Genomic DNA, 21387 nt, shown 5'->3' with positions numbered 1-21387 from the left:
ATAATCAATAAAAGGGAAGATGGTTGCCAGGCCAGTCAATAAACATTGACTTTTATCTCCAGGCTGGTCCCAGTCCTGACCTCTTCTAAGTGTAAGTACTATTTCCCTTCCCAGTTACCTGTGAACAGCTGACTCGAGAGAAGAGGCTGTAGAGTTTGATGTCAGCCTAGTCCTACTGTGCCAGGAGGGCTGGGGTCATGTTCCACCTGAACTGCTCTGGGACTGCTGAAAAAACCTCTGTCTCCTATCTGCCAGATCCCTTGGAGAGGAAATGCACTTGCTGGATGAAGAAAAAAAGATGTGGAAAAAGCCAGAAGACAAGGAGGCTGGGGTAAGTTCTCTGTGAATCTAACATAAAGAGTTGCAAGGAAATAGGTGGGTTTTCAGTCAACACTGATCATATCTCCAGCATCTGAGGCAGTGATGGTATACATCTGAGGAGCTGCAAATTAGGGAGTGTTTTGGAGGCAGCATTTTCATTTTCAGTCATCTTTCAGGAGGCTGAGGAAACCAGATTTGGAGACTTGTAATAATCTCATCCTTTGAGAGGTGAGTGGGGGAAACTGTAATTGAGGAATAACTGTTCTCTTCCAGAGTTCCCATGGAGAAGGATGGGAAATGAAACCTCCATTTGCAGCTTCTTTACAGTTTATATGCTCAAAGCTTCCTTTGGTCAGGAATGAGGTTTACTGGATATAGGCAGTGTTAATTTATTCTTGGGGTTACTCAGCTAAGGCTGAATGGGATCTGTTTAGAGTTTGATTCCTTTTCCGAAGGGTCTACTAAACATCTATAGCTGAGAGTCTCTTAGTAGACAGATGTATGGTTTTGGGAGAATAGGCAGTAACATGACAAAGGCAGAATAATAAATACTGAATTTTTGGTAAAATGTGTATTTCTTATTCCAATGTATTTTTAATAGCTTTTCTTAGGCCAATGTCATAAATTATCACCAAGTGATGATTTAATCATGTAAGACTGGCTCTATTGTTTTGTCAATGCTCTTGTTAGAAAACACAACGTCTGGAGAAATGTTTTCTCTTTTTTCATAGGCCTCTTCATTTCTATTATGATTTTTTCTTAACTATAGGAAAAAAAAATGCTCAGTATTTAATTTTGGGTACTCTTGGGCTCACCCCAGTTTGTGGATGCATGTTTTCCAAATTGCCATTCCTCTCCAGCTTGCCTTACTTAGATTCTCTACATTTTCCATGCAATAGCTGTAATGCTTCCTCCTCCTCCCAGAGCAGCATTTCCCACTGGGGGTTTGCCAGGCTGTGGCAAAAGCAGATCTAGAGCACAGCCACAGGGGGATGGGGAACAGCAGCACCTGTGCAAGTGCTGCATTTCCCCCAAGGCTCTTCAGGCACTCAATAACTTCAGCTTTTCCAAGGAATTACTTGTGGGAGTGCCAAGAGTTTGGAGAGCAGTTGGTGAGTTCTCGGTGTAGGGAAAGTTACAGAAAGAAGTTTGTAAAATATTGAAATGTCCCTGCCAGTAGCTGACACTTGTAAGTTTCCTAAGGCCTTGAAGAAGTGACTGTTGTTGTACTGAGTGTCTGGGCTTAGACTGCAGGTGAGGGCTAAAGCTGAGCAGAGAATGTCAGTGCCATGTTCTCATATCCTGTAGCTGGTCACTGGAGATCTTTCTTCACATACTGGCATCAAAACCAAAGAGGGTAGATGTGAAAGAGTGGTGCCCTCCCTCCCCATGGAAAACTTGTTATTTTGTGATGTGATTTCTGAAATCTGTGCTTGGGAGGCAGATGATTTTTGTTGTGCTAAATGTAAGTATATTCCACTTGCTGTAGGCAAAGAAGTGAAGTGTGTATCTCTGTGTCCCCCCCCCCATTACTGACAGAGAAATTAATCAATGCAAACCCTGGCATGAGCACCAGGCACTACTGACAAAGTAGTGAGAAAAGCTGATCTGTACCACACAGAGCCTTTGTGTTGAAAATCTGCCCTCTGATAAATATTCACGGGTGGGAGGTGGCCATGCTTTATCTTTTGGTATCCTTTGGCTGTACTGCTGCTTGGTGGCACCAACAGCCACGGTCTGAATATCTGAAGCGTTGGAAAAATTCAGTTCCTGTAAGAGAAAAATCTAAATCCTGTAAGTGGTACCTGGATTAAGAGGAACAATAAAACCCCCTCAGTGTCTTGGTTTAGGAGCGTTGAAGTTGCTGTTGCAGATCTGAACTGGGGTCTGAGGCTGAAGCATTGGGGTGCCCCTTGGTACAGAACAGGCAGCACTGACCCATAATGAGTCAAGCTCACAGAGGGTGTCTCTGTCCCCACCCTCTGGGTGTTGGGACTTGTGGGAGTTTTTAAACTCTGCTGTGGGGGTTTTTTCTGTCTCTGGCTGGCTCATGCTTGAAAAGCACCACATAGTGAAACACTTCCCTGCCTGGTGCAGAGGCTGAGTCACTTAACACTGCTACCAAAACCCCCTTCCCTAGGGGGAACTGAGAAGGGTGAGAGGAAGGGACCAGAGCAGACCCAGGAGGGAACTGCCCAAAAAGGACCATGTCTGTGAGCATGTTCCCCAGACAGCTGACTGGTGACACAGACCTCTCTCATGCTGCTTTCAGCTGAAGCAATAAGGCTTTGCAAAGCTAGAGTTACAAACAGAACTGTTTTTCATGACCAAGGATGAACTCGTCCTACTATTCAGCTTTTTTGCCTTCCTTCAGTCTGGTGGTTGTAAAACAGAGCCAAAAAAAAAGGTGGTTTAGACTGTCTTTTAGGCTTTTAAAAAAAGTGTAGCTTGGTTGTCAAATCTGTTATGTGGTGTAAGACTTTCAGAAATTCTTGGTGTTACCTTTTCTGTGCTCCTGTTAGTCAGGGCTACAGGGAGGTGGTACCAAGCTAATATTGAAAATTTTCCTCCTAAATATGTATCTGCATGGTTAATTAAAGGAAATACATTTTCCTTTTCCACCCTTGGAGGCCAAGCACCTGCTGTGAGGCTGTAAAATTTATGAGTTAAAAGTTGTTAATGCCTGACTGTGTACATAAAAGTTAAAGGCTACAAGAGACAGCATCACATCAAATGGTGGCCAGTGGGTTGAGTTTGCATTCCCTGTGGGGTGTTTCTTGTGGATTCTGTCATGGCTGATGGGAATGTCTTGCAGTTTTAATCTCAGCTGTAGAACCAAGTAAAGAAAGAATCCCAAAAGCTAACACAGGATTTGGTACTATCCTTTCCAAAACAGGAATGAGAAAGGCTGGGTTCAGAATAATTGTCTGATTGCGTGCTGTTATTATAACTATTTTCTTTAGGGTACTGGCTCTCAGCTGGAGTGACACTCTGAGATATTATCTGATGCTGGATTGAGGCTATTGGGATGGGAGCTTTTAAGATAAATAGACTCACCTTTGTTTGACCTCTTCAGTTTGAAATTGCTCATATTAATAGTACCCTAAATCATTCTTTGTCCTTTACAGATGCTTAAATATAACAGCTATATTTACATGATCTAAACGAAACTGAAAGTTCTGTGTCTGTGCAGATGAACTAAAGATAGTGTTTTGCCCTGAGGAGCTGAAACTGAACTAGGGGGCAGGGTGGAATGTAAAAGTGGTCTCACTCCATTCCCAGGGAAAGCACAATGGCAGGAGGTTGCAGAGAGGCTCTGTTGTAAATCAGCTCTTTCTGAGCCACAGGTGGCAGAGGCAGAGTTGCACAGGTGTCCCCTACTGCAGCCCTCAGCCCTGGCTCAGGCTGCTGGGAGCCAAGGGCTGCTCCCTCAGGGCAGAGCTTGGGAACACAGCCCTGAGTATCCCCAGGACTCTGGTGCAGGTGGGATCTGAGCCGGCTTCCACTGAGCTGCTCCTGCCTTCTCCTGACCTTTGGGCACAGCCCTGGGGAGAGCTGAGCTGCTGCTGCCGCAGTTCTCCCTCTGCTGGGCCACACAGGTGTGCCCTGGGGGCTGGATTAAACTCCTGGGGCTGGATTGGGTTTGAGGGAAGAGCTCTTCCCTGCTCCCTACGACTGACTCGGTGTGGAGGAGAAGGCAGCACTGTCTGAGTTGTGCAATGTATCAGCAAACTTGGGATGCTGCTGTGGAAGGGGGTTGTGCAACTTTCCTGAGTGAATAATGCCTATGAAAGCAATGCAAATGCTGTGTTGCTAAACTTGGGTTTCCATCCAACTGTGCAAATATACTTTTTATTTTTTTTTAATGCTAGACCCAGCCTTTTAAAAATAGAAGCTTTAAATAAGACTTCCCTGTGTCTATTCCTGCACCTAAATCAGCATTTTCCAGAGGCTGAGCAGCACCTGGAGTTCCCCTAAGGCATGTGACTTGTGAAAGCTGTAGTGTAATTAACACTCTGAAAAATCATGTTGCAGATTCATGTGCCTAAGGGTAGGGTTTTTCCCTGTTTTTTTCTTTTTCTCTCCCCCACCCCTTCCAGTCTCTGGCTGGATTACCAACTCCTACAGTTTTATTGTTACCCTTGTGTTAATTCGTGTCTCTTAGAACTTCCTCTCTGAAAGCCAGGCTGGGCTTTGAGAACAGTGAGGAAAACCTCATAATATGGATTCAGGGGTGTTCCAAAACCATTAGCAAGTATTTTATTGACTATTTAAAAACTAATTTAAGGAAGAGTCTTGTCAGTGTGCAGATCCTTAAAAACAGGTGGTGTTTTCAATCCTTGAAGTACTGCTTTAAATATTTCTTTACAAAGGAGCAGTCTCTGAAGATGCCCAAACCAGCAGTTGTTATATAGTGGTGTTACTTCATCTCTTCTTTTCTGGCCCTGACACAATGTTGTGTTTCTTGCCCGTGCTTGCTGAAGGACCAGTCATTATTTTACTTGCTGTGACAGAAGAAAACCGATTTCTTTGTAAGACCAAGCAAGAGTTGGATACTTGCATATGATCCTTTAACTGCTTTTCTTCCAAGCTGAGCTGTGTTTTTTGCAGTTAGAGCTGAGCACTGATAAAAGAGAAACTCCCTAAAGGCAAACTTCTCCCTTGTCCTGACACACTGTACACAAATCTCATTGGGTTCAGCCTTTTCCTCTCTACCTGTGGCTGAATCACATCCTGTCACTCACTCGTGCAGATGTCTGAGGACTGAAGAAATCAAACTTTGCAAGATGTGGTCATCTGAAATACCGAGGGAGCTCTGACTGCCCCAGATGAGGGGCTGGCAGTAATTGCCATCGGGGCCTGCCCAGAAGCCCAGCAGTGCCAGGCATCCCAAGGGCTCTGCTGCTGCTGCTGGGACCAGCCTGGTGACACAGCCCGGCTGTCCGCAGCGGTGCTTTCACCTTCCGAGCTTTTACATCTCCTCGCCTGACCGGCACCTGGAGCTGCTCTTGCTGTGACATCTCCAAAGCACCGCAACGGCAGCAATAGCAATGGTAATACCCGGCAAGAGCAGCGGGGAGCAAACACTTGTGCAAGAGCGTGAGAAGCTCCGGTGTCCCGTGAGACAGCGAGGCTGGGACCAATCCCTGCCTGTGAGCGACCAGCAGGTGCCACTGCAGCCCCGGGAGCAGCGGCACGGGGGACACCTGGTGGCCTTCTCGGATCGCCACGCTGATGAGAGCTTGTGCCGTGCCTCCTGCTACTCCTGGGGGGTGTGAAGGGCACACTCGGGGTACAGCCCCCTTACAGACACATCTGCATCATTAACTCTGAGGGCAGGGGGCGCCCTTCCCACCTAGGACTCTCTGAAATGGTTGTTCTTCCTGTCTGAGTTTCCTGCTTGCCCTTGCCTTGTGATCAAGTGAGATCCATCCTGGTGCTTCTGCCCCTGCATGAAGGTGTGTAATCAATATTTCCTCTCAGGTTGCTGTTCAGGGCCCAGCAAGCACTGGAGGTTTCTGTCACAACCATGTGCTTGGCATAATTTTCAGGATTTCATAAACACTGGCTACTGCATGTTCACAAAGTAGTGTGAGCAATCAACTTTCTTTAGTATGTAGATGACATCTGGGAGAAAAGATCTTCTATTGAAATATTACTTAATAAGAAATTGACGTCATGATATTTTTTAATATACATATGGAGTTTTTTTGTTTATTAGTTTGGGGTTTTTTCCAGGAAAAGCAAATAGCAGCAGACATGCAGTTTCTTCTGTAGTTCAAACTTTTAAATAGTTTAAAAAAAATATTTTTAACCCCCTGACTGAAGTCTGTCTGGAGCATTATCTATTGAAAAGGTATTTCTTGTTACTCCTATAAAACCTAACCTCATCAGAGGCCTTGCTGGGAGAAGATTCTGGGATTAGAACTGGTGGAGCTGAGCTGCACAGATATTAGAGTTTGAGGATATGGTGATGTCAAGTCTATGTAATTTGAGATTTAGTGTGGAATTTGTTAATAGCAAAAGAAGTTGGCTGTGGTATTGATCTCTCTTTGGGCTTTTACAAGCCTGCTGGTGCTATTCCTGGCACTTTCCCTCACATGGAAGTCTCCCCCTTCCTGTCACATCTCACCATCTCTATCAGGCAGGTGTGTGCAGGGTTTCTGTGGGAGGAGCCCTGCTCTGAGCACCTGTAACCTCAAGGGGCACCCCCAGTGATGTCTCCCTTCCCAGCCTGAATTCCCCTTAACATGAGCCCTTGATCCCAAGGGTAAGGTTATATATTCTGGATTGATGCTTTGAGAAGGCTGCCCTGGAACAGAGGCTGGACAGAGCTGAAGAATAAAGCAGGGATTTATTGGGAGGCCTCAATGGATCCACCTTGGGCAGCACAAGAGCCCAACCAGGGCTGCACCCCAGGGGAACCAAAATGGTCACAAAATGTACAACCAGTCATGGGGTCTGTCTCCTTTATAAGTTCTGCTCCATTTGCATATTGAGTTAATTGTCCAATTACAGCTTTAGTCCATGCAGTCCCATCCTTCTTCTTTTTCTCTCTTCAGCCCACATTGTTTGTGCTCTTGGGCCTGAGATTTGGATCATTTGTCCTTGGTCCCCAGCTAGAGAAGGAATTGTTTTGTCTCTCCATTCTGCAGAGAGCTCACCATCCCATAATATGGAGCCCTGACCCACACACTAAAGCAGCACAGAACCTGAAAAATAAAAAGGCTAAAACCTGAGGCATCAGGATCACTTTGGAAAAACACTTCAACAGATGCTTAACTCCTGGATATGAGTGGTCCTGTTTAAGGTGCTCCTTTGTGCTTGGCCTGGTGTGACTCTTGCTGGACCTTCATGGATCAAACCATGAGTGATTTTTACCTTGGCTGACACTGGAGAGGTGGGTTATTGTTTTGCCTAGAGTCCTGCAGTTAAAGTAGTGCAGATCCCTCATGATTTGATACAGACAGCTGCTCATTCTTACAAATGATTTCTGTCTAGCTTCATTATTTTATTTGTCACTTGGGCTTTTTATTTGAAATTTAAGCCCTTCAATGCAATCAAGTTCTATTGTCAGTCTTTACTGTGCAGCTGGGAGGAAGGGAGCTATACCTTGATGAAGTAGATGGTGACATTCAGGAGTGAATAGAAGAATGAAATAAAAGTACAAAATATCTGGAGAATTGGATCAAGAGTTGTGGTAGTTTTTCAAGGATTTGATTAAACTAGATTGGAGTAATGGTCATCTTTTCTCCAAAAGAAAGCACATAAGTGCAGTTAATAAGGGAAGAGTAATGCAGTTTAAATGGTGCTTTTTTGCACAGACAGATCTTGCAAAATCCTGTGTCTCTGTATGTGGGTTCTTCTAAACTGATTACGCTGATGTGGTTGTTTCTGTAATTTAATTATCTCTGCACTCGATGAGAACAAGTTAATTAAAAATCTCTTCTTTTGTTGGCTGAGATGTATTAGTTTTTCCTATGTGGAACTTCATGGCTTTTGTTTGCTCCTCGTGTCACAGGCTGGTTTTGTTCAGTGCAGCTGTACTCTGCTGCACAGCTCAATATAGTTGGCTTTGTAGCCCCTCCTTTTTGTGGACAAAATTCCCTTCAGGGATTTGCAAATGTAGGGCAGTAGTGTAAAAACAGAAATCCCATTCCTATGTTCAAGTTTGCTCCCTAGTGGGAAATCAGGTTAGCTTCAGCAGGTTGGATTGCAGGCACTTTGATGTTGGAAGGCTGGATGTGTGTGCAGGGAAATTGCTGGGCTTCCATGCACGGTCCTGGTAGCCTGGGTTTGGAAGTTGTGTTTTGTTTATAACCAGAAAGGTTTTTATTTTAGCAAGCTCTTGGGAGATGAGCTTAACCCTGGGCTACAGTAACGTCAGGGCTGAGCAGGGCCGGGCATGGTTTGTGTTTGGGTTGGCTGCAGAGCTGTGCCTCGGGAGCTGACACACTTCCTCCTGGGCAGGAATGCCACAGCACGTTGGTAGGAGGTGCTGCGTGCTCCATGAGTCATTAAACCCAAAGCACTGCATTTTTCCTGCTCATTAAACATCACTTGGCTGCCTTGGTCAGAGCACGGCCTTGCCTTCTGACTAACCCCACTCCAGCTCCCTCCCTCCCGCTGGCAGTCAGGGCTCCTCGTGTGCTCTTTGCTTTCCTGCTGAAGTGCTGCAGATCCATGATGTTGGTACAGAGTACCTGGTCCTCCTTAGTGCTGGGGACATCCATGCACTTCCACTGCCCTGAAACCAAAAGGGCAAATGCAACCTCATCTAGAGTGAGGTGTCCCTGCCCAGGCAGGGAGCTGGAAATCAATCATCTTTAGAGTCCCTTCCAACCCAAACCATGCTGTGATTCTGTGAGACAGCCAGACAATATAAACTGGACAATTGCTTTTTTGATTGTCAGTGCATGCAGGCCCAGGGATCTTGTGCCATCTGATTAATTTTTTTTATCTCTTTCCTGAGATAAGTCCTTGGAGTGAAATCCACCAACCTGAAACTCAACTGTTTCATGTCCATTTCAGGAGTTGGGAAGAGCTTCCCCTTACCTGCAGCAGGATCCAGAGGAGCTTTGACCTTTGCAGGTTCCCAAGGGCCTGCTATGCTGTGATAGCCACAGATGTGCCTCCTTGTTCATCCATTACCTGGGGTGAGCTCCTCCTCGTGTCCCTGCCATGAGAGCAGTGAAACATTTCCATTGGACCTGGCAGAGGAGCCCCATGCCAAGGCCACTGTGACTTGAGGATAGTGGAGCAGCTCTGGGCTAGAATGTTCTTTATGGGCAATGGCTCTAAACTTGATTAGAGGAGTTGATGGTAAGGTCACACCCTGGAGCAGGGAGCTCTCCTTTCTGATCCTCACAGAGCTTCAGGACTTCAGTTTTAGGAATTGCAGGTTCTGAACTGATGAGGATGAAAGAGGGAAAATGCAGAAAGGAAAAGTGGGCAGTTATTCTCTGAGCCCTGGAAAGCTTTTGAGATCTGCATCCACTGTAATTTTCCACCTGTGTGGATTCTTAGTGGCTTTTGAAGATGTCTTTTCTAGCAAGTTTCATGAGTTAGTCATGAGGATTTATAAACAAAAATTTTAAATGTTGCACATTATACCCTGCCAGCTCTGACTTATGTTTGATCTGGAAATTTTTTGGAAATACCAGAGTATGAAGGCAATGCCTGTCCTTTAGATGAGAGTATAGGAGATGCTCCATTTCTAGGTGACTATCCCTAGAATCCCACAATCTATCCCTAAAGATCACACAATCTTTACAAATATCTTATTTGTAAAAATTGTATTTTGATAATATGTTTGAGTTACTTCTGCAAGGGCCAAAGTTCTGTATTTATTGGGATTTTGGCTCATTGAGTGGATGGCCTATTTAGTTTGGTGTATCAGATAAGGGTCTCAGTTAGGTTTCCAGTGCAGAGATAAATGGGAACTTTTATTTCAAATATATTTTTCCAAGGTTGATTTCAGAAGCAAATCTTAAAAGGAAGTGCCTACACAGAAAATGTAAATCATAGTGCTGTAATTATCTTAATCCTCCCCTGGAACTTCTCTGGAAATGAAGCTGTCATTCCAGTATTTGGAATTTTCTGGTGTATTGTCATTCATAGCCTGTTTTGAGATGTTATTCAGTGGCCATCCAGTACATACCTGCTTTATCAGAGCTTTTAAAGGCTCTGTTATATTTCTTGGAGGTGAGGTGAGCAGTTAATAAGTCTTTGACAGGAACAGGAGTATTGTCTTAACCCACTCACTACCTCAATACCTGGAAAACTCCTCAAAGTCTCAGATCCAGGGTTGCTTTGAAGTGGATACCTGCAATAATATTTGCAGCTCACACACTGATTCCATGCTGTGCTTTTGCTGCCCTCCCTTCAAGGACCTGATCCAAAACCAATTTTGAAATGAGCAGAAAGTCCTCTATTGATGTTGTGCCTGAGAGCAGATCCTGAAGAAACTGCAGAGGAAGCGATAACATGGTGGTGGGTCATGTGTCTTGTGTCTGCAGTGGTGGGGAGCTGATGTCATGTTTATTAGAAGCCAAGATCAGAGTTCACAGGCTCAGGAAATGTCTGCAGAGTTTAGGAATGGTTTGTAACTTCTATCCCAATGACAGGTTTATTTGGCACTTTTTGATAAGTGGCCTGTTTGAAATTTCCTCTCCAAGTAAGCAATTTGTAATTCCCACTTGAAAGGGCTACTGTGGGGGATGGTGATGGGGCCATATTTGAAAACCACTTATGGTTACTAACATCCTGGCATCTGTCATCCAGGAGTCCTGTGCCTTTATTGTTTTGATCTGTCCAAAATGACTTCTTTATATAGAAACTGGAAAGCTCTCTTTGTGTCCTGAGTGCCGATAAAAATATTTATGGTCCCTTAAAGCATACAAATAGAATTGGAGACTAAGCTAAAGGATCATTAGAAATAGTTCCACTGTTTTCCCAGCATGAAGTTTGCTCACTTCTTTGGGTCACCTTGTCTCATTCAACCTTACAGTGCATTTTTCTCCATCCTTTGTCACAATACCATCATTGTGGCACTCAAATTCTGCCAGTTCTGAGCCATTGCACTGATTGCCAATCCTCATTTCCCAAGCCCAGCCCCTGCTTCCATAAGCAACAATGCAGTTTTTTTGCAGATGTTGGAGGTTTCTTCCACTGATGGCTCCTGTTGACTCCCAAAGAAAGCTGGAAGAAGTCTTGTTGTACTGGTGATGTAACTTAAAGGATGTTAACTACATCCTAAAGTTCTTAAAGGATGTTAACTACTGGAAGCACTTAAATAATTGGGATTGTTCAGGCTGGAGAAGAGAAGCTTCAGGGTGCCCTAACTGTGGCCTTCCAGTACCTGAAGGGAGCCAACAAGAAACATGAAGAGAAACCATTTACAAGGATATTTAGTGACAGGACAAGGGGGAATGGCTTGAAACTCAGAGTAGGTTTAGGTTGGATATTTTAACAAGGTTCTTTTCTGCGAGAGTGGTGAGGCACTGGATTCCCCATCTCTGGAAGGGTTCAAGGCCAGGCACCAAACATAAACTTGGTTTTCAACTGCTGATTTTTATTTTAAGAATTAGGGCAGGTATTCAGGGAAGTGTCACTGAAACAGAAGCTCTTCAGAATCAGCACTCAGGGACATGGAGGTACCCAGCTCCACTGTGTTCAAAGAGGATTAGCAGGAGTTCTGTTGTTACCAGAGTTCCTAAGATGCTCCTGGAACAGGAATACTCTTTAGTACATGTGCAACACTTGGAAATAAATCCAGACTACTGTGTCATTTGTGTGCTCTTGGAATTGTCTCGGCTCCTTTTTTAGGGTAAGATCTAGTTGGGAAAATGGTGCCTTCCTTCCCTGTTCTGATGCTTTCAAAACCCAAATAGATGGAAGAGACCTTATTTGCATGGAGACACCCTGACAAAAAGCAGTAAGGCTGGGAGAACAATCTGGATCCCTTTTCCAAGCTGCTGCACTGTTTGCTTGGGTTTGGAGTCATAGGCCAGTCCTGAATCGCATTCAAATTTATTTCTTGTTGTCAGAGGTTTTTGCATCAAATATCCCCTGACCTCTGTCCTTATTGGAGGTAAACCAGACAAAACCATCCAAAAGCCATCTTGTCTCAGTCTTGATTTCGGTCTGTCCTTGGCTTGCTGCTCAGACTGTTCGATGCCTGTCCCAGGATCCCCGGGACGGTGCTGCAGCTCAGCATTACAGGTTGAGGCTGGTTCCTGCCAGCAGAGGACACTGTTGTTCAAGAAATGTCTCCAAGATCCTCTTCTGGCATTTGCTGTGGCTCTTCAGCCTGATGTTTTGTAGGGTTTCGGTATACCTGGGCAATTTGTTACACTTACAAAGATTATTTTGGTTGAGGACTGAAAACTTTGGAGACTTTAGAACACAATTGCAACTTTACTATCAGCCAGGTCCTGGAAGGAGAAAACATTTGTCATGGCAGTTTTCAGCCAGGAATGCACTGCTCATGGAAGCACTGCTGACTGCACCAGCACTGCAGACATTGTGTGTTTTGGATAAACGATCAGCAGGAGGAATTGAAATCTAGGAACACATTATGGATCTGTTATTAGTGAGAGTTTTACCTGCACATGAAGTATAAGAAAGTGTCATGCAGAATTTGAAATTAAGGAGGCTGATGCTGCTGCAGAAGGTTTAGTGGAAAAAATTGGGTTTGTTCAGGCATTTCCTGATATCAGGTGTGGAGGTGGGAGCTGGGGAGTGAAGCTGTTAATATAAAGGGCCAACAAGAGAAATGGGAGTTCCACAGACATGGGCAGCCTTAAGTCATGTGCAGAAGAGAGAAGGAGCTCAGAGGTGATGCTGAACCTGGAAAGGAGTCCTTGCTTGTGTGCCATGGCTGTACTCAGAATAGGAGCTTACATCTGCTCAGGTGTCTTCTCTAGGAGGTCAGTCCCAAAATTTAGAGGCCTCTTGAAGGGCACAAATATCTTGTTTGCCAAAACCAACCAACCCAGCCTGAAAAATCCTCTTCTGTCTCCCCTACTTTGACAATAAAAGTAGAGATTTAACAATTTCTTATTTCATCTGAAATTTCACCTAGTTTTGCAAAATAATTTGCAGAATAAAAATAGTGTGAAAGCTAATAGTTGCTGCTTAATAAATCCTTCTAATCTTCACTGTAGCAGAAAATCCTTTCATTCACTGTTAAGTTTTAAAATGAAAGTGGGAGGGAAGATTTTAAACTGACTTCAGCAGAAATGTTTTCTGGCTTCTGAGACTGTTGAGCCAACAGGGAGGATTCACCTCTTTGGTAACAAGCCAGTGAAGATCCTTTTTGTCCTGCTTCTCCTTCAGTGCTTCTGGGGCCTGCCATCAGCCATGGCTCTGTTTCTGATGAGCACTTGAATGAAAACGCCCTGGTGCCACTGCCAGCTCCTCACTGTGCTCTCCTAGGCCAGGCATGCAAACAGAGCCCTGCTGTTTCCTTCCCTCCTGTGTTAGGGAAGCTATTCTGCCTCAGCTCTGTTTAAAAGGCAGGCCAGGGATGTGTTTGACAGGCCTTGCTCTATCAGCTTCAGTTGCACCATATTTATGTTAGCTGAGGATGTGGCTTTGGGTTCTGATTGCAGTTGTTGGCTGAGTCAGGAAACCCAAATTTCTCCACTGTGATGCTTTTTTTTTTTTTCATTTGTTTACATGGACTCTGAGTGTTGGAGATGGAAGAGAAAAATATGATGGCTAAAAAGAAAAAATGTGAATCTCCTTTCACAGGTGAAAAGAAAATCACAGCTTACAAGGAAAGATGTGGTGAGCTTCATCTTTGCAGCTTCCTTTTCCCACTTTCTACTGCAGAAGTTCAAGAGGGCTGCAAAACCTCAGATTCCACAAAATATGACTTTCCCTAATTATAAGGTTAAAGGATTAATATTGCTTACAGTAATAGGAAGTGTGAGGAGGAAGTTCTACCCCCTTTTCAATAAAAATAGCAAACTCCAAATTTATAGTAGGAAACGTGGAAGTCCCAAGAGTCTCAGCCTCCTCTGAAGTAATTTCTTCCACTTCTGGGTAGTGAGCTTCCTATTTATTCAGCAGCCCTGTACCATCTGTGGGCCAGAGAAAGGCAGCTCCCACATGTGGCCCCCTCCTGAACCTCGGGGCAGGGCGACGTCTTCCCTACCGCTGCCTTTTCAGCTTTCATTTAACACTTGCACAAACCTGCCCATGGCCAAGCAAGGACAAGGCACTCAGGACTACTGACACCAAAGAACTGGCAGCTGTCCTGCTGCTTTTAGGGGTCCCACTGGCTTTGGGACCTCGCTGGGACAGGCAGCAGGGCTGGTCTGGCTCTGTCTTGGGCAAAGCCCTGGTTAAAGTCAGTAGGTCTCAGCTGACAGGGATGGGATTTGAGAGTTTGAAATGGGTGTTATAGTCCAGTGGTTGAGAAGAATTAAAACCCCTAAGATTGATTTACTTAGTGAATTTTCTCGTTTCACAAAGACTGGGTCGTTGCATGGTGAAGAGGGGAAAATGCAAGAAGTTTTTGAAATCCCAGTGCCCTTGAGTTTTCCTGGCTGAGTGCTTTAATGAGTGGCCAGAGCCACAGAAGGGCTCTTGCTTCCAGCACCAATTGGGAGTGGCAAGTTGCAGATGAGACCTTTCTTTGTGATGGGATTGGTGTGTTCTCCCTGTTCCCTGGAGAAGGATAGGAGACACATTGGTACTTGGCTGTGCTTAGGAGAATGGCTTATATATGACTGATGGGCACTTAGGCCTTTCACTGAGCACATACCAACCACATCAGCTTTGGATGTATAAAACCAGCTGGGGTGGGGATGGAAGAGGAGGCAGGGAAAGTATTTGTCCCTTCCATGTTCCTAAAGTTTTATCCCAAGGTCCTGACCCCTCATTTAACTATTAATTTGCTTAATAATTTTATTTAGCTTTGTCTTGCAGGTCTGCCTAGTCTCTGTCTGAGACACACATCTGGCCCCTCTGTCCTGCCCTCCCATCTCCCTACAGACAGTGTGTACATTTTAAGCATCTCAGCTTTCCTCCAAACTCCCCAGCTGCCCCTGCTCCCAACATCCACATCTGGCATTTGTTAGTGGCAATTTATGGCATCACAGCTCTCCAGCCATCCACAAATGCAGACCTCTGCTATGGCTTTGTCCTGTTGTGTCACTTGGCTTGTAGGACACCTCCCTCAAGATCTCAGGTGATGCATCCTGATGCAGAAAGAACGAAGTCTCCTTCTTGTTCTGAGCCTGATTTTTATTTGTGGTATGAGATAAACCAGCCAAATGGAAGTTTGAGAAAAACATTCTCAGTGGTTTTGAATTCTTTCTCATAAATTAGCATTAATGAGAGAGAAATTTTGAAGTTGTGTCCTGAAAATACCAAAAGGAAAAACTTTGAGCGGGCCCTAACCCAAGTCATTTGTTCTCAGAAGGGAAGGACCATCAGCTCAGTGGAGGCTACAGACCAGCCATCAATTGAGAATTGAGCTGGGTTTTGTTTCTAGTTCATCCAGTGCTTCTAGCCCATGTTTGACTTTAATCCTGTTAGTGATGCTGTGTGATGGTCAGGCAGAAGTTAAGAGGTGTTGCTTCAGTTGTTCAGGTGATGGCCCAGCCCTGTGTTAAGCACAGGTGACCTTTCCTGCTCTTGTGTGACCACTGTGCATTGGAGCATTCAGTGCTGGGGTTAACCACTCATGCAGATAAAGAACTCTGCATGTTCCTGTACTGTCAGTGTGCAGAGGTGAGACAGACCAAGGTGCCTTTGTGCAAATCCAGGGATCTTCAGATGAAGATCAGCCCCTTGATGTGACCTGCTTTGGGAAGTGACTCAAAGTAGCTTCATTTCTAGTATGGATAAATTCCAGTCTTCTGGAACAGCCTCTTCTGATGTGATTGTCTTTTCCTTTTAATTATGCCACCAGGTTAAGGTATTTGCTCCTGTTCTTTAGCATAGAACAGCAGAATTGTTCGGGTATTAGTGCATATGTGGAGTTCTGGATGTCTGTGTCTAACATGGATGTGTGTGGATGGATGTGTCAGGTTTTAGAAAATTATTGGAAGCAGCTGTGGGTGGAAGAGAAACAAAGCCGTGGGTCTGTGAGCCAAACAATTAACATAGGAGTGGAATACTGTAGTTACATCAGTCTTTCTTTAAAAAGCCAGAGTTTCTCCCCAATTCCCAAACGTCCATTATTAATTCTCTTGGCATGTAGCATAGCAAAATGAGTGCATTTATGAACTTGACTACTTCTTTTAACAAGTTCCAATAACTGCTTCCTAAACCTTGTGTTTTTATATCAATTACATACAGTAAGCATTGAAATCAACCAAAGAGAACTGCTGAGGCCAAGAAGGGTTATTTATGTTAAATGAGGATTGCCAACTGCCAAAAGTAAAATGTGGATATAATTTTATAACACCATTTTATAATTAAAGTCATAAGTGAGGTTTCCTGCTATTGTTTAAAAATGTGTCACGATAAATTTAAATCAAGGATGAAGGCACAGAAGGGGCTACTAAAGAACATATCAATACAACAAAGATGGTACAGCGAACATGTCTGTTGCAAAAGAAAAACATGTGCTAACAATTTCAGTGAAATAATTATATTTATTGCATATAGATTCTGTTTTAGGAACTATAACCACTTAGAAACTGTTTTCATTCATGTCAGATGGAGGTTAATTTGTTGTTACTGTATGTCTATAGATAGATTTTACTGTCAGAGAAATTTAATATGTTGGTTTAATGATAAGGCAGCCTTCTAGCTGGACCAGATTTTTTTTTAAAAGGCCAAGAAATCCCAAAAAAGTTAATAGTTTTGGCTAATATTTATGTGTCCACAGCACTTTTGAGTTAATGTTGCACCAATAAAGAAAATAAAACCCTGGCAAGTAAGTACCCACTAGTCAGAAAAATATTTAAGCACATGCTGTACTTCAACAATTTTGGTGGAATGTTGATTTTAATAGAATTAAGCACATATCTAAGAACTTCTATAGGGATTATTTTTTCAGTTGTAGCCTGAACTTGAAGGACAAATACCTTCAAATTGTCAAAGTGAACAGGAATAACAACAGCCCTTCTTTTTTCATTTACTCATTGTCTGAATATATAACTGCTCCTGTACTGTCAAAGATCTGCCAAAGACTTTAGGGCTGACCCCTTGCAGCCTTTGGGTGGTTGCAAATAACTCCCCCTTTTCCCAGCATAAGGGGTTTAATTCCCATGAATTCATAAGAGTTAATCTGTAGAACATTCCTGGCTTTGGTGAGTCATGTTCATGGAATAGGTAAGTAATTTCCAATGGATCATTTCAGCCATGGCTTTGCTAATAGAACCCATGTGTTTCATATCAGCACCGAGGGGACATTCATCAGTGCACACCACTGCTGCCAGACATACTCTGTGCACAGTCCCTGGGTGCATCTCAAATGTCAATATGTGGAAAAAGATGAATAATAAAATGCAATAGATAGCATTTGTTACACATGCCATTTGTAAGTTCCTTGTAAAATAGATCCCAGGGAAGGAGCTGATGGTAATACAACGTTGAAGTTATGAAGCTCTCAGAGGAAAGAAATGCCAGAGTCCAGCAGTTCTTCATAATTCTGCTGCCTTCTGCACATGCATTATTGTCATACAGGCCTTAACTAGAGGACCACAGCTTATTTCTGCACTGACACAATGTGTTTTCCAAACTGGAAAAAATTTGGAAGCTGCACTATGCAGGAGCTATTGATGTCCTCAGGAATTCTGCCTCATGCCTAGAAAATCTCAAGATGTGTTTTTAAGTTGTTCATGACCGTGCTGCAATAGAGGCAACTCTGTAACTGGAGCACAAGAAGTCACCATAGCCATGGTCTAATAAAGGCTGAAAAATGTTCTCATTAATGACACTAATTCCATCTTAATTCATCACTCACTTGAGGCACAATTCTTTAAAGCCTTTCCACATTGCTGGGGGAAGAAGTGGTGCTAGGAAGAGATTGTGAGACAAGGAGGAGTGAAATGGGATGTCAGGGGCAAGAGGAGATGCTGGAAGGCATAACTGCAATCAAGTAAATAATTAGCTGGAACCACTCTGACAGGGTCTAGAAATTTGTGACAGGTCATTTCATAGTCTCTACAATCTCACAGTCTCTACAACTATTCCTCAACTTTTAAACATCTTTTTGACTTCTCAGCTGAATTTCTTTTGTTTTTATAATGTAGTCCTTCACTCTTGTCCTGTCCTTGGGGGAGGAAGAGAACAAATGACTGACTTCTCTCTGGCCCCCAGTTTGCTATCCTGCAGCATGTCTCCTTTTCCCTCTCTCTGCTTTCTAAATCTTCTGATTTTATTTTTGAGCCAGTTATCTTGTAAAGGTGAAATTTCTGTTTGTTCTGTTGCATGTATCCATTTCTTACCCTCTCTTTTGTATCACAGAGGTTATACTCAGGTCTACAGACTGAACTAAATGTTCCCAAACTCTTCCCTATCTCATAAAAATCAGCTCTCCGATCCCCTGGAGTTCCATCTGTGTTTCCAGTGAGCACTCTACAGATAGTCAGGAATGCCTCAGTGTCCTTCATTCTCTTTGTAAGTGCTCTGAAGTTATCATGTGTGCCTGATCTGGATCTATTTAACTATTCCAAATATTTTTTAACATGTTTTCTTTCCATAGTCTGGACTGCGCACTTACTCTGTTGCTGTTAAGTTCAGCTTTAAGTATCTGATCTCAATTAACCTCCTTTAAAATCTGAAGCAGGAAAGGCCATGTTTAAGCCTTCTAGATGTTATCAATAGTCAGGAAAAGCATCACAGATGCCCTCTCCTATTAAGCAGTTTACTATCAATAGCCTGAGAAGGCAAACATGGAAATGTCTTGGAACATTTAGAGGAAAAGATTCTGCTACTGTGGTGTTGGGGGGGTTATGCTGCCAAAAAGCTCAAATATTTGTGGATTACTCGATGTGAGAGAAGATGACTGAGCTGAAATCACAGCCTCCTGCCTTTAACAGCAGCAGGAAGCGTTTTGTTGTGCTACTTCCCTGGGTGCTCTCTAATGACAGAAAAATTGCACATTTCTGTCTGGTGAAATTCAGTCAGAATCCTTGGTAGCTGGACAGAAATCAGGCTGGACAGAGCTGCTTAACATGGTTTGCATTACACATGAGCTGCAGATGCTGCCTTGAGGAGAGTATGCACACGGAATATTTTGTCTAATTAACTCCAGTCTGTGTCACTGAGAGGTTTCTAATCTTTGTCCTCAAAGTTAACATGTTAAAAAGTACACAAGCTTCTCCCTTTCATGTATCTTTTCTTATATGGATACAGAAGGATTTTGAGAAACAGGAAAATTCAAGTGACAATGTTTAAACTGAAGTAAAGGAGTTAAGGTCAGTCCAGTGCTGACTAGTGAAGAGGAACTGGGATTTGGTGGTTCTGCTGCTTCTGTAACTGAGGGGATAAATGGAATTACTGTTTGGAGCTGCACCAGATTTGTGTTTGCACTCTGAATATCAGACCTTTAGGAGGCCTGCTGCTACATGTGAATCTACATGTGAATCCTTCAGTGAAATTAGAAATAAAACCAATTGTTTTCATTGCCCAGAGAGAGCTGCCAAATGCTGATGCATTTTCTGGATTTCAAATGAGCTTTGCTTGTGCTTAGCATCCCTCTAGGATGGAGCACTGCTGTGATCCAAAGCTGACACAGTGGTCAAGCCTCCACCTTCACTTCAAGGGCCTGCTTTGGCCAGTGGCCCATTGTATGTTTGGACAGCACTGGTGAGAACCTTTGGGAATTTTCCCCCTTCTTGGTGAGCTACATGAAGTGTTCACGTTTCCATCCTCACTACAGCTAAGTGCTGGGAGTCTTTGAAGCTTCTGTATTTCCATGACTTCCATGAGGTAGGAAGTCTCAGTCTTGGAAAATGGGGAGATAGTTTCTCTGTGCCCTAACTTGAGTAGGGACACTGTGACAGAGCAAAAGACTGATCCTGGATTTCAGCAGCTCAAGTGTTTTCTGTAGATTTTAATCTTCCTTTAAACAGCAACCTTAGAGGCTGCTCAGGAGCATTTCAGAGGATACTTGGCAATGGAGTCCCTCTCTGTGTCCAGAAGTTTTATCCTGGATCCAAATGCATTGTTGTCAGTATTGATGAGACATTTTACAATGAAACCCTGTTTAAAAAGAGAAAACCAAACTAGCCCCTGTTTGTTACAGGAGATCAGTGTTGCTCTGCTCAGCCCTTACCTCACCCTCTGACTGGCCCTTGGAGCTCTGGCTACAAGCTGGTGTAAATTCTGCTCCTCTGGGCCTGCTGCACGTTCTAATCTGGCTGTCACAGCTTTCCTCAGCAGCTTGTACAATGCTCCCATGGGTCCTGTGCGTTGTGAGATTGGTGGCAAAATTGTGATGTGGAGCTAGAATTGAGGAAAGCATTCTCAAAAAGCCCTAGAAACTTGCCTGGTTTCATGGTTCATTAGAAACTTTAAACTCTTGCCATGCATGTTGAAAGATTTGCTTAAGTCAATGAAGTCTTTCGAGTGAACCTCATCAGGCAAAATTGGTGGTTCCTCTGAGAATCCAGAAGAGCATTACCAGTTTCAAGCAGCTTTTGCTCTGAGTTTTCTTTGATTCACTTGGAGCTGACACAGTAGAGCTGTGGAGCAACATGAGAGAAAATACTTAAATGATCTACAAAGCAAAACCACAGAATTTTGTGAAGTTATCATTAGAGCTGTGTTGAAAACTGGATGGTTTTTTGAAAGGAGCAGGGAAATATGACACTAAGGTCTGCAAAGCTGCCTTTCTTTGATTGCTACAGAAAGAAGCTCAAAGCCTGGAAACTTCACCAACTGCTAAGTCTCATCAGAGAACTCAGACCAGCCATTATTCCTGCAGCCACATGTGCAACCTCCCAGATCCTATGTGAAGAAATACACAATTGGAGCAGGCCTTGTCTTGGAAGGCTGAATGGGCACAGAGGAGATTTTTCAAGTGCTTTGTTACCCCAAATTTATTGAAAATATTTTGTACCTTTAATCTGCTTTGAAAATCTTAGCTGTGGGAAGCTGATAACATCTGATATCTAAAAATGAGTGGTTGAGAAAATATGGGATTAAAATGGACTTTATCTATAAACAGACCTGAGGCATTTTCTTTGGCTCCTCCCTTGCAAGCTGTGCCTGCAGTACTCCTAATTCTGTAATTTCAAATATTTCAGTCACCTCATTCGGAAGGTTTTCCATAGATTGCAATCCTGGTACTTCTGTATTATTTTGATTTTACTGTTTCAGTGTCCCTGTGTTCCTGTTGGGCAGGTTTGCCTGACCAGGTGTCCATGCTGAATGATGCTTAAAGATTCCCAGGATACCTGTGCTGTTCTTTTCCTTGTTTCATTTCCAGTTGAGAGCTTCCATCAAACCAGAAGCGATTGCAGATACAGGAGTGCAGGAATGTGAGGCAACTGAATTACAGCATCTGTAATACTGGAGTGGCTTTTTCAAATGGGTGTACTACTGACTTTGGCTTTTTTTCCTTATTCAGAAGAAAATTACCTTTTCTGTGGA

The sequence above is a fragment of the Molothrus aeneus genome, chromosome 3, assembly GCF_037042795.1.
Source record: "Molothrus aeneus isolate 106 chromosome 3, BPBGC_Maene_1.0, whole genome shotgun sequence".
In the NCBI taxonomy this organism is placed as follows: domain Eukaryota; kingdom Metazoa; phylum Chordata; class Aves; order Passeriformes; family Icteridae; genus Molothrus; species Molothrus aeneus.
This window is presented reverse-complemented; position numbering follows the sequence as displayed.